The sequence below is a fragment of the Scardinius erythrophthalmus genome (assembly GCF_964197995.2).
Source record: "Scardinius erythrophthalmus genome assembly, chromosome: 9".
NCBI classification, from domain to species: Eukaryota; Metazoa; Chordata; class Actinopteri; order Cypriniformes; family Leuciscidae; genus Scardinius; species Scardinius erythrophthalmus.
In genome coordinates, this window is record NC_138229.1 from 49,501,173 (window position 1) to 49,518,293 (window position 17,121).

The window sequence follows — 17,121 nt, forward strand, 5'->3', positions numbered from 1 at the left end:
ACGTCTCGCCCTGCACCGCTTCCATGCGCTGCTCAGGGGTCAGCATGTACTAGTCCGATCAGACAATACCGCAACAGTAGCGTAAATCAACCATCAGGGTGGTCTACGCTCCCGCCGTATGTCGCAACTCGCTCGCCACCTCCTCATATGGAGTCAGAAGCATCTGAGGTCACTTCGAGCTATTTATATCCCGGGACACCTGAACCAGGCGGCCGACGAGCTGTCTCGAGTTCGACCTCTCGCTGGAGAATGGCGACTCCATCCCCAGTCGGTCCAGCTGATTTGGGATCAGTTCGGGGACGCACAGGTAGACCTGTTTGCCTCCCACGACTCGTCCCATTGCGACCTGTATTATTCCCTGACCGAGGGCACGCTCGGCACGGATGCACTGGTGCACAGCTGGCCGCGGGGCCTACGCAAGTATGCGTTTCCCCCAGTGAGCCTTCTTGCACAGACCTTGCGCAAGATCAGGGAGGACGAGGAGCAGGTCATTTTGGTTGCCCCGCATTGGCACAACCGGACCTGGTTCTCCGAACTAGTACTCCTCGCGACAGCACCTCCCTGGCCAATTCCTCTGAGGAAGGACCTCCTTTCTCAGGGACGGGGCACCCTTTGGCACCCTCGTCCCGATCTTTGGAACCTCCACGTGTGGCTCCTGGACGGGACGAGGCAGGTTTGAGTACCCTACCACCAGCGGTGGTGGCTACCATCACTTCCGCTAGAGCATCGTCCACGAGACATGCCTATGCGTTGAAGTGGAACCTCTTCGTCAACTGGTGTTCTTCTAAACATCAAGAACCCACGAAATGCCCCATCAGTGTTGTGCTTTCCTTCCTGCAAGAAGGGTTGGAGCGAAGGCTGTCTCCCTCCACCCTGAAAGTGTATGTTGCCGCCATTGCCGCACATCACAATGCAGTTGATGGTAAGTCTCTGGGAAAGCACGACCTGATCATCAGGTTCCTGGGGGGGGGGCGAGGAGACTAAATCCTCCTCGTCCTCCCCTCGTACCCTCTTGGGACCTCTCAGTGGTTCTAACTGCCCTGCAGAGTGCTCCCTTTGAGCCTCTGCAATCAGTGGAGCTTAAGTTCCTGTCTTTGAAGACAGCGCTCCTGGTTGCATTGGCCTCCATCAAGAGGGTAGGGGACCTGCAGGCATTTTCGGTTGACGAAGCGTGCCTGGAATTCGGGCCGGCTAACTCTCACGTGTTCCTGAGACCCCGGCCTGGATACGTGCCCAAGGTTCCTACCACACCCTTTCGAGACCAAGTAGTGAACCTGAAAGCGCTGCCTTTGGAGGAGGCAGACCCAGCCTTGGCACTGCTCTGCTCAGTACGCGCCCTTCGTGCTTACGTAGACAGAACGCGGTGTTTCAGGACCTCAGACCAGCTCTTTTTCTGTTATGGTGGGAAGCTGAAGGGAAAGGCTTTCTCAAAGCAAAGGTTATCTCACTGGATAGTGGATACCATTGCTTTGGCATACCAGCAGCAAGGTCATCAATGCCCCCTTGGTGTGAAAGCCCACTCCACTCGTAGTGTGGCTTCGTCTTGGGCTCTAGCGCATGGCGCCTCGCTAACAGACATTTGTAGAGCTGCAGGCTGGGCGACACCCAACACATTCGCGAGATTCTATAATCTCCAAGTAGAGCCAGTGTACTGTATTCTTCTCATGTACTCGCTTCAACCAGCCGGTGCTAGATTCTGCTCAGGTGTCTTCGCTTGCTCGCCATTCCTCTCCACGGACGGGATACGTGCGATTATCTTCTCAGGTGAGTCTAATAAGCTCTGAGTTCCTCCAGCACTGGTTACGTCAACGCCTGAGTTATGCCAATCTGCCATAACGCAGCTTTTGCGCTTGACTAGGTGCCTCCATGTGCACGGTCCCCCTTCTGGGCGACCCCCACATGTGTATTCCACTGTAAGTCTCTTTTTGAGCGTGTGTCTTTCCCTTGGCAAGCCACCTTGCCACCCCTGGGGTTTAAATATTCCTCCTGCGGCTGGACACCTCAGTGATACTGCATATGCATCCCTCTGGGTCATATGTGTCTCTCAAGTCCCCCCCTTATTGGTGAGGCATAATTGCATATTTCTCCTGAGATATGCTTCCCAGTGTACCTTGGTATTCCTGTGTTAGGTAGGACTCCTTCGTTCGTGCTAGTCTCACAACAGGGAGCTCAGACTTACGCAGGGCACTGGATGACAGCCGAGGTGGCGTGATTAGACTGGAGCCCCAATCGTCGTCATCCGACGTAACTCGGAGTGACCACGAAAGGGAACGTCTCGGTTACGGATGTAACCCTCGTTCCCTGAGTGGGAACGGAGACGTTACGTCTTCCTGCCACTTCCGCTGTATCGCTGAAAAGCGTCTGAGTTCAGTCTCCGCTCCTCAGCAAAGACATATCTGCATGTTGCCAGCGTACTTCCTTTATACCCCCTGCGGTGGGCGGAGATATGCTATGCAAATTCCGCAGACCAATGGCATTTCGTTGCCATTGGCTCGTTTTATATACTCGAAGGTGAGAGGCTTCTAAGCGAAACCCCAATCGTCGTCATCCGACGTAACGTCTCCGTTCCCACTCAGGGAACGAGGGTTACATCCGTAACCTAGACGTAACTTGTGGATCAGTGCTGACGCAAGACGCAAACTGTTTTGAACGATTCAGTCCGATTTAGTGTACTGGTTCGACCAGTTCACTAAAAAGAACCGGTTCAAAAGAACGATTCGTTCATGACCTGGACATCACTACAGTTTATGCAAGCATATTCGTCAAATTCAAGTGCGCAAGGTTTTCATTCACATGTGTTTTTCGCCACTCGCACGCAGAGCACACACATAGCGGCGCCAACAGTCTGACACACACACATAGCATATTGTTTTGCCACATGGAGCTCGCATAAACGCACGGATTTACTCCAAAGCATATATCTGAGCATCTCTATCATGGATCGTCAACTACAGAAGAGATTTGGTGGTGTTTTGCAGAAAGTGATGATGAGCAGCGATGAAGAGCAGCAGAAAGTAATAGGATATTCATTATAACTAGATGTACCGCATCGCGGTACAAAATATGACCGCCGCTCAGGCCTACACTGGCTTTTCACAAAAATAAATGACGTGGAGTAATTTGGCTGTATTGCGTGTTTATGTATATACCTAAAAAAAGTAATAGTATGTGCATGTCTGTCTGTGTGTGTGTGTGTGTGTGTGTGTGTTTGTGTATGTGTGTGTCTGTGTGTGTGTGTGTGTGTGTGTGTGTGTCTGTGCGTGTATGTATGTGTGCACGTGTGTGTTTGTGTGTCTGTGCATGTGGATTTGTATGTGTGTCTATGGGTGTGTGTCTGTGCGTGTGGATGTCAGTGTGTGTGCATGCTTGCATTTGTTTGTATTCCTGCATGTGTGTGTGTGACAGTATCATCCTAAACCAGCAACCCTTCGCTCAACAGCACCATCTACAGGCCAATGAGTGTACAGTCACTAAATGTGCACATAAATGAATTTATTTTATACCCCCCCATGGATGAAATTCTACAAAACTTAGCAGAGGATACCCCCAGAGGATGTCAAGTTAATCATACACATGAAATATGGTGCAGTTCTGAACATCTCCACTGAAGATAGGGGCGATTAAAGCAGAATAATATTGCATTTTCATTTTTTATGGGAGGGGCGCAAATCACAAATGAGTGATTATGGGCTAGGTTGATGTGGGCCCTTAAGAGTGGGCCCTACATACCATAAAAATTTCTTCATCCTCGGTGCCACGGTTCAGGTAGTTATTTAAGAAGAACTGCATTTTTTTGGGTTTAGCGCGGGGGGGGGGAGAGTGGCCCCCGGGGACCAAACGAAATTTTTCCGTAGAAGTCTAGTGGGGCTACATGCCCACCAAATTTCATGTTCCCCGGTGTTTCGGTGTCCCTGGTATCGTTGACGAAAAATTTACGGGGGCCCCAGCGCGGGGGGGGGGGGGGGAAGTGGCCCCCGGGGACCAAACAGAATTTTTCCGTAAAAGTCTAGTAGACCAACATACCATAAAAATTTCTTCATCCTCGGTGCCACGGTTCAGGTAGTTATTTAGGAAAAACTGCATTTTTTTTGGGTTTGGGGAGGCCCAGCGCGGGGGGGGGGAGTGGCCCCCGGGGACCAAACGAAATTTTTCCTTAGAAGTCTAGTGGGGCTACATGCCCACCAAATTTCATGTTCCCCGGTGCTTCGGTGTCCCTGGTATCGTTGACGAAAAATTTACGGGGGCCCCAGCGCGGGGGGGGGAAGTGGCCCCCGGGGACCAAACGGAATTTTTCCGTAAAAGTCTAGTAGACCAACATACCATAAAAATTTCTTCATCCTCGGTGACACGGTTCAGGTAGTTATTTAGGAAAAACTGCATTTTTTTTGGGTTTGGGGGGGCCCAGCGCGGGGGGGGGGGAGTGGCCCCCGGGGACCAAACGAAATTTTTCCTTAGAAGTCTAGTGGGGCTACATGCCCACCAAATTTCATGTTCCCCGGGGCTTCGGTGTCCCTGGTATCGTTGACGAAAAATTTACGGGGGCCCCAGCGCGGGGGGGGGAAGTGGCCCCCGGGGACCAAACGGAATTTTTCCGTAAAAGTCTAGTAGACCAACATACCATAAAAATTTCTTCATCCTCGGTGCCACGGTTCAGGTAGTTATTTAGGAAAAACTGCATTTTTTTGGGTTTGGGGGGGCCCAGCGTGGAGGGGGAGTGGCCCCCGGGGACCAAACGAAATTTTTCCTTAAAAGTCTAGTGGGGCTACATGCCCACCAAATTTTATGTTCCCCGGTGCTTCGGTGTCCCTGGTATCGTTGACGAAAAATTTACGGGGGCCCCAGCGCGGGGGGGGGGGAAGTGGCCCCCGGGGACCAAACGAAATTTTTCCGTAAAAGTCTAGTAGACCAACATACCATAAAAATTTCTTCATCCTCGGTGCCACGGTTCAGGTAGTTATTTAGCAAAAACTGCATTTTTTGGGGTTTGGGGGGGCCCAGCGCGGGGGGGGAGTGGCCCCCGGGGACCAAACGAAATTTTTCCTTAGAAGTCTAGTGGGGCTACATGCCCACCAAATTTCATGTTCCCCGGTGCTTCGGTGTCCCTGGTATCGTTGCCGAAAAATTTACGGGGGCCCCAGCGCGGGGGGGGAAGTGGCCCCCGGGGACCAAACGAAATTTTTCCGTAAAAGTCTAGTAGACCAACATACCATAAAAATTTCTTTATCCTCGGCGCCACGGTTCAGGTAGTTATTTAGGAAAAACTGCATTTTTTGGGGTTTGGGGGGGCCCAGCGCGGGGGGGGAGTGGCCCCCGGGGACCAAACGAAAATTTTCCTTAGAAGTCTAGTGGGGCTACATGCCCACCAAATTTCATGTTCCCCGGTGCTTCGGTGTCCCTGGTATCGTTGACGAAAAATTTACGGGGGCCCCAGCGCGGGGGGGGGGGGGGAGTGGCCCCCGGGGACCAAACGAAATTTTTCCGTAAAAGTCTAGTAGACCAACATACCATAAAAATTTCTTCATCCTCGGTGCCACGGTTCAGGTAGTTATTTAGGAAAAACTGCATTTTTTTGGGTTTGGGGGGCCCAGCGCGGGGGGGGAGTGGCCCCCGGGGACCAAACGAAATTTTTCCTTAGAAGTCTAGTGGGGCTACATGCCCACCAAATTTCATGTTCCCCGGTGCTTCGGTGTCCCTGGTATCGTTGACGAAAAATTTACGGGGGCCCCAGCGCGGGGGGGGGGGGTGGGGGAGTGGCCCCCGGGGACCAAACGAAATTTTTCCGTAAAAGTCTAGTAGACCAACATACCATAAAAATTTCTTCATCCTCGGTGCCACGGTTCAGGTAGTTATTTAGGCAAAACTGCATTTTTTTTGGGTTTGGGGAGGCCCAGCGCGGGGGGGGAGTGGCCCCCGGGGACCAAACGAAATTTTTCCTTAGAAGTCTAGAGGGGCTACATGCCCACCAAATTTCATGTTCCCCGGTGCTTCGGTGTCCCTGGTATCGTTGACGAAAAATTTACGGGGGCCCCAGCGCGGGGGGGGAAGTGGCCCCCGGGGACCAAACGAAATTTTTTCGTAAAAATCTAGTAGACCAACATACCATAAAAATTTCTTCATCCTCGGTGCCACGGTTCAGGTAGTTATTTAGGAAAAACTGCATTTTTTGGGGTTTGGGGGGCCCCAGCGCGGGGGGGGAGTGGCCCCCGGGGACCAAACGAAATTTTTCCTTAGAAGTCTAGTGGGGCTACATGCCCACCAAATTTCATGTTCCCCGGTGCTTCGGTGTCCCTGGTATCGTTGACGAAAAATTCAGTAAGGTGACGGGAAAAAAAAAAAAAAAAACTTTGACAATCCCTATATGACCGCTTTCGCTAGCTATGCTAGCGGCGGTCATAATTATCAGTTTATTGTAATTTATTTGAGTAAAAACACTTTTGTAATTACAAATGTTCTAAAACATTTTTTTCTTCTTTTTATATATTTTATACATTAGTTGGAAAATGATCACTTCTGGAATGTCTATACATGTAGTATAGAATTAAGAGAATATAGTTCAAATGTTGTGCTGAAATCTCTTTTTTTTTTTCTTGTGTGGTTTGAAGGGCAGAACAGTTCTGAATTGCTATACATGTATGTAGTGGGCCTATGTAGTGTTTACTCCTTATGTCAAGTGGTTGGGTGCCAGGTGTCCATTTGGAGTCGCCAAATTGCCTTTTGGAAAGGACGCCTATACTTTTCTTGAATAAAAGCTTACAGAAACTACATTTTTGGGAGTATCATCCTCAAATTTGAATCAAAACATGGTCAGACATTCAATTTTATCTTTATGGTGTTTTCAGGCCCTTAACATAAAAGTCTGATCAAGTTTTCCCTAAGTGAAGTCCATTCAAAGAAATTGTGAGTCACTTTCATATAAATTTTACCTTGTTGTACTCTGTTCCTATGCTACTTTGAGTTATAATGACTCTTGGGCAACAAAGTTTCAAGTGTCTATTTTTAAAAAAAGATCTATTTTAAAAAGTTATGAATGTGGACCATAGGGTTTAAGAGCTACAGACATTTGTATATGTCATTTTCAGAAAATTCTCAAAAATAGGGGTGCTGGTTAAGAGATTAAATGATTTAGTGTAAGTTTGTCCGTACAAGCACAAGACGTGAAAGAGAATTCAATTTAGTACTCACGCGCTGTCCGAGACACAGATTTTCGGGCGCGCACTTCAGATGTTTGCGTTCATTAAACTTCTTGACCTGGAAACATCCCGTAATAATGTAGGAAACCACTTGTTATACATAAATCAGGAAACAGTTTATGTTCACTTACATATACGGTTTAGTTTTAATCAAAATGACACGTGCTGAGTGAACGATCAGCAATCATGAGCCTTCAACAGAAGTACTCTCTCTCTCTCTCTCTCTCTCTCTCTCTCTCTCTCGTCAGTTAACGTTATATATGCCTCGTTTTTCCTTCATTTGCCTTTGACATCCGACTGAACTACAAACTTTCCACTGTTGTCTGTGAAAAAGGGATGCGCTCAAATGCATCTGCCGCTGAGCGCTCAATCCGTTTTTCTCTTATCAGCTCGCGCACACAGCTATATAGCCGTTACTATATTTTGTTTAATATTCCACTAATTACATACATTTACTTCATAGACAGTCTTCTCTTTTATCCCCATTATACTCTCTGTTGTCTGTTTCTTTGTCTCTATCGACTTCAAACATGTGTTGCTCAGTCAACAGAGTTTTGAGAAAAATCATGTTAAATTGATGGATTGCTCCTGTCTGCCTCGCTGCCTGCTGTGAGTTTGTTTGCTTCGGTGCTGTAAGCTCCGTCTTAGCCTCATATTTCCTTGTTTTGAACCATCATTTACTAAAATTTCTAGTTGTTTATACTACTACTACAACATCTCAGATTAACCTTACATTGCTAGCTTCCGTTACTACTAGCACAACACGCTAGTAATTCGATAGCCTGTTAACGCGCCACCTGTGCGCTCAGCTATTTTTATTTATTTATTTTCTCGCGTGCGCCCGCGCCTTTGAGTTCATAAAAAGCTCAGGTGAGTAAGAATCACTCAACAAACACGGTGAGTAATGTCTTGTCCTGTTATTGTCACCTGCACTTCATGTCATATGTTTAGCATAGCCTTCTCTGTCGGCAATATAGGATTTATATGTGATAAATGCAAGGAGACAGTCAGGCTGACAGAGAAGATTTCAGAACTAGAAACACGCATCCAAATTTTAATTGAGGATAGTAAGAGTGCTAGAGCTTTAGATACTATTTTGGATGCGCCTAGCATAGTGAACACTTTACATGAGTCGGTTCCAGCTGAAGTAGAGCCTGTGCAGCCGGGCAAATGGGTGACAGTGAGGGATCGCTCTAGTCGCGGATCTAAAAACCACTCTTCCGTTCCGATTACCATAACAAATCCATTTGCCCCGCTCAGTGAAACACCCACTGAGAATGATTGTGCCCTAGTTATTGGCGATTCTATTACACGGAACGTGAAAATAGAGTACCAACCACCATAGTCACATGTTTGCCGGGAGACAGAGCGCCTGACATCAAAGCAAATTTAAAAGTGCTGTGTTAATATTAAAGAGGTGTGTGAACTCGCAAGTACGATGTCAAGCACTGTAATCTACTCTGGCCCCCTTCCTGTTTGCAGGAGTGATGAGATAGTCAGTAGATTGTGTTCGCTTAACGGTTGGCTGTCTAAGTGGTGTCCGCAAAATAATATAGAATTTATAGACAATTGGAAAAGTTTTTGGGGCACACCTGACCTGTTGAAAAGAGATGGTATTCATCCCTCCTGTGATGGTGCTGCTCTTCTCTCTAGTAATATGGCACATAGTCTTAGAGCTCAAACATGACAATCAGGGGCTCAGGTCAGGAAGCAGACAGACTGGCTAAACCGACCGTCTGCTAGCGGCCTCGCGTCACCAAGGTCAGATAAATCCCATCACATAGAGCCTCTTTCACCTAGCTATCATCATAAAGAGACTGTGTCTGTTCCCCGAATTTGGAAATCCAAAAAACGTTTAAACCCATCTAAGGTTAAAAATTTAATTGATGTTCAACAAATAAAAAACAGCTACAGTACTATGCATACGTTTAGACACCCATACTAAAGTTGACTAAAAAGAGGAATAAAAAAATCATCTTTTGGAAACTGAACTTAATGCCTTAATTAAAAAAATTAGGAAAAATCCAACCTTTAAGGACACTAATTTTCTTTGTGAATGAATAATGTATCGTAAATAAATAAATGTTCTTCCTTAAAATACAGGGTGCATAAGTTTGGACACCCCTGTGTTAAATTCCCATATAGGCAGGCAGATTTTTTTTAGGATACTATGCATCCTGATAAAGTTCCCTTGGACTTTGGAATTAAAATAGCCCCACATCATCACATAGCCTTCACCATACCTAGAGATTGGCATGGTTTTATTTCAGTTAGCCTAATAGCTTGATTTGCGTTGAGAGATGATCTTATGGAAAGTACCCCATGCCAATCTCTAGTTATGGTGAAGGCTATGTGATGATGTGGGGCTTTTTTAATTCCAAAGGCCAAGGGAAATTTATCAGGATGCATAGTATCCTAAAATTTTTTTTTTTTTAAATACTTAAAAATAAAAATCTGTTTGCCTCTATGGGAATTTAACACAGGGGTGTCCAAACTTATTCACCCTGTATTTTAAGGAAGAACATTTATTTATTTACGATACATTATTCATTCACAAAGAAAATTGGTGTCCTTAAAGGTTGGATTTTTCCTAATTTTTTTAATTAAGGCATTAAGTTTAATTTCCAAAAGATGATTTTTTATTCCTCTTTTTAGTCAACTTTATCATGGGTGTCTAAACTTATGCATAGCACTGTATAATACAGATGAGCAAATGCTAAAGCTTGGGTTGCTGAATATTCGATCGCTTACTTCAAAAACACTCGTTGTTAATGATATGATTTCAGATAATAACCTAGATGTGCTGTGTTTGACAGAAACCTGGCTAAAATTAAACGATTACATTACTTTAAATGAGTCCACCCCGCAAGATTACTGTTATAAACATGAGCCTCGTCTGAAACGCAAAGGGGGAGGAGTTGCTGTAATTTATAGTAATATTTTCAAAACCACTAAGAAATCAAGTTTTAAATGTAATTCTTTTGAAGTGTTAGTACTTAATGTAAAAATATATAGTATAAATTATAAATCACATTTGAGATTTGTGCTGGCTACTGTATACAGGCCACCAGGGCACCATACAGACTTTATCAAAGAATTTGCAGACTTTCTGTCAGAATTAATATTGACTGCAGATAAAGTACTAATTGTTGGTGATTTTAATATACACATCGATAATGAAAAAGATGCATTGGGATTGGCATTTAAAGACATTGTAAACTCAATTGGAGTTAGACAACACGTGTCAGGACCTACTCATCGTCGTAATCATACTCTAGATCTAATATTATCACATGGAATAGATGTTGATGCCGTTGAAATTCTGCAGCAAAGCGACGACATCTCAGATCATTATCTAGTCTCGTGTAAACTTCATTTAGCCAAGGCTGCAAAGCCGACTCCGTGTTTCAAATATGTGAGACCTATCACTTCTGCTACTAAAGATTGCTTTATTAATAATCTTCCTGATCAGTTTCATCATCTCAGCATCCCAGATAGCTTAGAAGAACTTGATATTGCAACATAAACTTTTAACTCTCTCTTTTCCAGCACTTTAGACACAGTTGCTCCGTTGCGCTTAAAAAAGATTAAAGAAAATAGTCCAACGCCGTGGTACAACGAGCACACTCGGGCCTTAAGAGAGCAGCCAGAGAGATGGAGCGCAACTGGAAGAAAACAAAACTAGAGGTATTTCGCATTTCATGGAAGGAGACCTCAATTGCTTACAGAGAGGCCTTAAAAGCTGCTAGATCTGCTTATTTTCAAACCTATTAGAAGAAAATAAACATAATCCTAGGTATTTATTTGAAACGGTGGCTAAACTAACGAAAAAATAAAGATTCAAGCCCAGAAATTTCCAAGCAACACAGCAGCAATGACTTTATGAACTTCTTCACTTATAAGATTGATAATATCAGGGAGAAAATTATAACTATGCAACCGTCTACTACAGTATCGCATCAGGCAGTGCATTGTAGTCTCCCTGAAGAAAAATTTGATTCATTCGTTTCTATAGGAGAGGAAGAATTTACTAAACTCGTTAAATCATCTAAATCTACAACATGTATGTTAGACCCTATACCGACTAAGCTACTGAAAGAGATGCTTCCAGAGGTCACAGATCCTCTTCTTAATATCATTAATTCATCTTTGTCTCTAGGATACGTACCAAAAACCTTTAAGCTGGCTATGATTAAACCGCTTGTTAAAAAAACGCAACTTGATCCTACAGAATTAGTCAATTACAGGCCGATCTCGAATCTACCTTTTCTGTCAAAGATATTAGAAAAAGCAGTGTCTTCACAATTGTGTTCTTTTCTTGAAAGAAATGATATCTGTGAGGATTTCCAGTCAGGATTTAGACTGTACCATAGTACCGAGACAGCTCTCGTTAGAGTCACAAATGATTTGCTCTTATCATCCATCCGATCGTGGTTGTGTCTCTCTACTAGTGTTACTCGATCTTAGTGCTGCATTTGATACTATCGACCACAACATTCTTTTAAATAGACTCGAAAATTATGTTGGCATTAGTGGAATTGCACTAGCATGGTTTAAATCACACTTATCTGACCGTTATTAGTTTGTAGCAGTAAATGAAGAGATGTCTTATCGATCACAAGTTCAGTATGGAGAACCACAAGGCTCAAAACCTAACGAAACTTAATTCACAAAAATTAACGGAATGCATAGCTGATATAAAAAATTGGATGACTCGTAATTTCCTACAACTAAATTCTGAAAAAACAGAGATTCTAATTATTGGACAAAGAACTTCCACACGTAATAACCTAGAATACTGTCTAACACTTGATGGCTGCTCTGTTAAGTCTTCGTCGTCAGTTAGGAACCTGGGTGTGCTCTTTGATACCAATCTTTCATTTGAAAGTCATGTGTCTAGTATCTGTAAAACTGCATTTTTCCATCTTAAAAATATATCTAAATTACGCCATATGCTCTCATTGACAAATGCGGAACAGTTAGTTCATGCGTTCATGACCTCAAGGCTCTAGCCTTGAGGTCATGAACCCAGTAGAGCCCAATAGAGCATTATTGTAATGCTCTACTGGGTGGTTGCCCTGCACGCTTAATAAACAAATTACAGCTAGTTCAAAACGCAGCAGCTCGAGTTCTTACCAGAACCAGGAAGTATGACCATATTAGTCCGGTTCTGTCAAAACTGCACTGGCTCCCTATTAAACATCGCATCAATTTTAAAATATTGCTGATTACTTACAAAGCACTAAATGGTTTAGCTCTGCAGTACTTGAGCAAGCTCTTAACGCATTATAGTCCTTCACGTCTATTGCGATCTCAAAATTCCGGCCAGTTAATAATACCTAGAATATCAAAATTGACTGCTGGCAGCAGATCCTTCTCCTATTTAGCACCAAAACTTTGGAACAGTCTTCCTACCATTGTCCGGGAAGCAGACACACTCTGTCAGTTCAAAGCAAGATTAAAGACACATCTCTTTGACCTAGCATTCACATAATACATTATAAACTTCTATAATTCAATGTTAGGCTGCATACAGCACCATACATACTGTGCATATGCATACTGCATAATGCACCTGTAGATTCGGTCAGCTGGAACCAGGAACACTTCCCATAAATCCTGATGTACTCGTTACATCATAAGAAGAATGGCATCTACGCTAATTTTAGTGTCTTTGTTTATCCCGAGGTTTTCCCGCAGCCTGCCGGATCCAGGCCGTATCCAGATCTGATGAAGGACCTTCGCCTGGACCGATGACAACGCAGTGCTGAAGTGCCAACTAGTCTCTCCCTATGGAGGATCCCTTTACTACTCTACAGATAAAGCGTCGTCGGGAAACTCAATTCGCGTATCTACCCCGAATTGATCAAATTAAATTAAATTCTGTATCAAAAATTATAAGGAAACACCAGTACTTTGTTTAGGCTTGGTTTGTAGGGAATTCCAAACCTGCGCACATATATTCAAACGCACATAACTATAGAACCAATTCTTAATGCGCATGTGAACGCCATCAGCGTTTCTCACAGGATCGCGTTTAAAGTCTGTGTAGAGAGAATGGTGTCGTCTTAGCGGCCCCTAATTTATTAACAAATGATTGTTGCGACGGAAGCGAATCAATCAAAACTAACTTTAGCTGGAAAATAACTTTATTAAAGAACTGCTATAAAGCCAAAACAATCTGTTACCTTAAATAATACGTTTATCTCTGTGAAGCTGCTTTGAAACAATCTAAATTGTTAAAAGCGCTATATAAATGAAGATGACTTGACTTGACTTGACTTAAAGTTTTCTGAAGGTTCCAAAACAAAATCACTAAGCAACTGTAAAATCCCTGATAATAACACATTTGAAACAAACCAAGTCAAAACCCATATCTAGATGAAAAATATATATTCAACTTTTTTTCCATAATACCACAATTGTTTGATAAACATTAATGAGACAGACAGCCTATACATTATGTCCTACTGTATACTATACACATCTGATGTTTTTCCCCAACAGTTAACCAAACGTTTATTTAAGACTTAACAGATAATGTTTGTGTGAATACTCACCAAGACAGATATTTTGAAATACTGTAATTTTGTGTATTTGTGTATGTCGGGATCGAGCTGTCTATGAATATTCACAGAGTTGGAATGCTGTGCTAAAACAGTATTTTGCATGGATTATTAAAACAATGGAAAGCTTTAGGAAGATATACTTCTCAGAGAACCTCAAATTCTACCAAAATTATATGTCAGTAATATAAAAGTTTAAATATAATATGTAATATAATATTTAAATACAACTTTGCACTTTCTAGTCTCGCCAGTTTCAACCTCATGGTTTCACAATTTCTAATGTCTATCCTCTGAAAACTTGCATTAACTTTTCCTTTCAGTGAACATGTAGATTGATTTGCTGTGCATTGTATTAATCTTCTCTCCAGTAATCTTTCACCAGTAAGCTGGTGTGTGGTGGGCGTTCTGGCGCAATATGGCTGCCGTCGCATCATCCAGGTGGATGCTGCACATTGGTGGTGGTTGAGGAGATTCCCCCCTTCTATGTAAAGCGCTTTGAGGTCTCAGATAAAGCGCTATATAAATGTAACGAATTATTATTATTATTATTATTATTCTCTCAACCTTTACTCAACACATTCACACTGACACTGCCTGTTGATATTGTTTTAAAATCACTTCTTACCTGGAGTCTCTGTTCCTGATATGGTAGGACGTCTGAGGCTGTAGTTATAGTTAAAGTTCTGCTACTGAGGAAATGTCTCATGAAAAAGTGTGTTGTCAGAAAAAAGTGTTCTCAGAAATGTTGAGAAAGGTTGGAGGGGAGGTGGCCCAGTGGTCATTGCCCCTTTGACCTCGAAATGCTTTCTGGCAGTATATAATCATTTTGTGTGAGGTACAGAATGGAATTTATTAAAATGTTAATTTCTGAAAATTGTATCTAGATCCAATCAGTGAAGTCAGACATATCTCATTAGAACTCATTCATCACGCCTTGAGGCTTGAGGATTCAAATGCATGTTTAAACTGTTTTAACTGAAAGCATATCTTTTTCTAAGGCAGGTTTATAATAACTACGTAAATGTCCTAGTTTAACTAAGGCCTAATCCTGTTTAATCTAAGCCCTGTCTGTGAAACCAGGCCTATATGTACACTTGTGGTCTTGCTGACTTACAGTGACCAAACCCTGCACATTTTCACGACTGGGTGTCCCATTTGTCATTTTAGGTTTCAGAAGGGTGCTCACAACTGTAAAAAAGTAGCTGCGCTTATAAACATGACTTTATACGGAGGTAAGAGGAAAAGAAAAGGTAATCGCAACTATTCTGAAGACAGTCAGTTTCCTTCAGAGATACATGCATATAAATCCCCACCCTATTTAATATTTATCTTTCTTCCTATTTATTTTTCTTCCTATATTCTTCCTGGGGCGTATTCCAGAAAGCAAGGTTAACTTACCATTTGGTAAATCATAACCTCTGGGTTGATTTACCCCAAACCCGCATACCATGAGTATGTCGGTTCCAAAACACCTGAGAAGAGTTAGTTTAATCAATCTCCTACTGGTAACCGGCAAACAGGTCCTAGGCGACGGGTCAGACTAAGAGCGGTTCAAAAACCCTTATGATGACAAAAAAAAACGAGGACCGTGACGTCGCCCGGTATGGCGCAGCCGGGGCCCCACCCTGGAGCCAGGCCCGGGGTTGGGGCTCGTATGCGAGCGCCTGGTGGTCGGGCCTCCCCCCATGGGGTCCGGCCGGGCTCAGCCCGAAGGAGCGACATGGGGACACCCTCCCGTGGACCCACCACCTGAAGGAGGGACCGTAAGGGGCCGGTGCTAAGTGGATCGGGCGGCAGTCGAAGGCGGGGGCCTAGACAACCCGATCCCTGGATGCGGAATCTAGCTCTAGGGACATGGAATGTCACCTCTCTGGCGGGGAAGGAGCCTGAGGTTGTGCGTGAGGTTCAGAGATTCCGACTAGAGATAGTTGGGATCACCTCTACGCACGGCTTGGGCTCTGGAACCACACTCCTCGAGAGAGGATGGACTCTTCACCACTCTGGAGTTGCCCATGGTGAGAGGCGGCGGGCTGGTGTGGGTTTGCTTATAGCCCCCCAGCTCAGCCGCCATGTGTTGGAGTTCACCCCGGTGAACGAGAGGGTCGCTTCCCTACGCCTTCGGGTCGGGGATAGGTCTCTCACTGTCGTTTGTGCTTACGGGCCGAACGGCAGTGTAGAGTACCCGGCCTTCTTGGAGTCTCTGGGAGGGGTGCTGGAAAGTGCTCCGACTGGGGACTCCGTCGTTCTACTGGGGGACTTCAACGCCCACGTGGGCAGCGACAGTGACACCTGGAGGGGCGTGATTGGGAGGAATGGCCCCCCTGATCTGAACCCGAGTGGTGTTTTGTTATTGGACTTCTGTGCTAGTTACAGCTTGTCCATAACGAACACCATGTTCAAGCATAAGGGTGTCCATCAGTGCACATGGCACCAGGACACCCTAGGCCGGAGGTCGATGATCGACTTTGTGGTCGTTTCATCCGACCTCCGGCCGTATGTCTTGGACACTCGGGTGAAGAGAGGGGCGGAGCTGTCAACTAATCACCACCTGGTGGTGAGTTGGATCCGATGGCGGGGGAGGAAGCTGGACAGACTCGGCAGACCCAAACGTACAGTGAGGGTCTGTTGGGAACGTTTGGCCGAATCTCCTGTCAGAGAGATCTTCAACTCCCACCTCCGGCAGAGCTTTGACCAGATCCCGAGGGAGTCTGGAGATATTGAGTCCGAGTGGACCATGTTCTCCACCTCCATTGTCAACGCGGCCACTCGGAGCTGTGGCCGTAAGGTCTCCGGTGCCTGTCGAGGGACTCCTGAGGCAGCTGATGGGTACCGACGGGCCAAGCGGACTGCAGCCCGGGTGGTTGTGGAGGCAAAAATTCGGGCCTGTCAGGAGTTCGGTGAGGCCATGGAGAAGGACTATCGGTCGGCCTCGAAGAGATTCTGGCAAACCGTCCGGCACCTCAGGAGGGGGAAGCAGTGCCCTACCAACGCTGTTTACAGTGGAGGTGGGCAGCTGTTGACCTCGACTGGGGATATCACCGGACGGTGGAAGGAATACTTCGAGGATCTCCTCAATCCCGCCGTCACGTCTTCCATTGAGGAAGCAGAGGCTGAGGGCTCGGAGGCGGACTCGTCCGTCACCCAAGCTGAAGTCACCAAGGTAGTCAAGAAACTCCTCGGTGGCAAGGCACCGGGGGTGGATGAGATCCGCCCTGAGTACCTCAAGTCGCTGGATGTTGTAGGGCTGTCTTGGCTGACACGCCTCTGCAACATCGCATGGCGGTCGGGGACAGTACCTTTGGACTGGCAGACCGGGGTGGTGGTCCCTCTTTTCAAGAAGGGGGATCGGAGGGTGTGCTCCA

The 17,121-nt window shown here is 45.2% G+C and overlaps 1 protein-coding gene across 1 annotated transcript in view; it reads right to left on the minus strand.

The window, feature by feature from the left end:
• Positions 1-14,456, minus strand: part of LOC308695367 (stonustoxin subunit alpha-like) — a 136,865-nt gene extending 122,409 nt beyond the window's left edge. The window contains exon 1 of the mRNA XM_081373489.1: positions 14,385-14,456. The gene's annotated coding sequence lies outside the window, so the exon portion shown is untranslated. The remainder of the gene's footprint in view (positions 1-14,384) is intronic.
• Between the last annotated feature and the right edge of the window lie 2,665 nt (positions 14,457-17,121).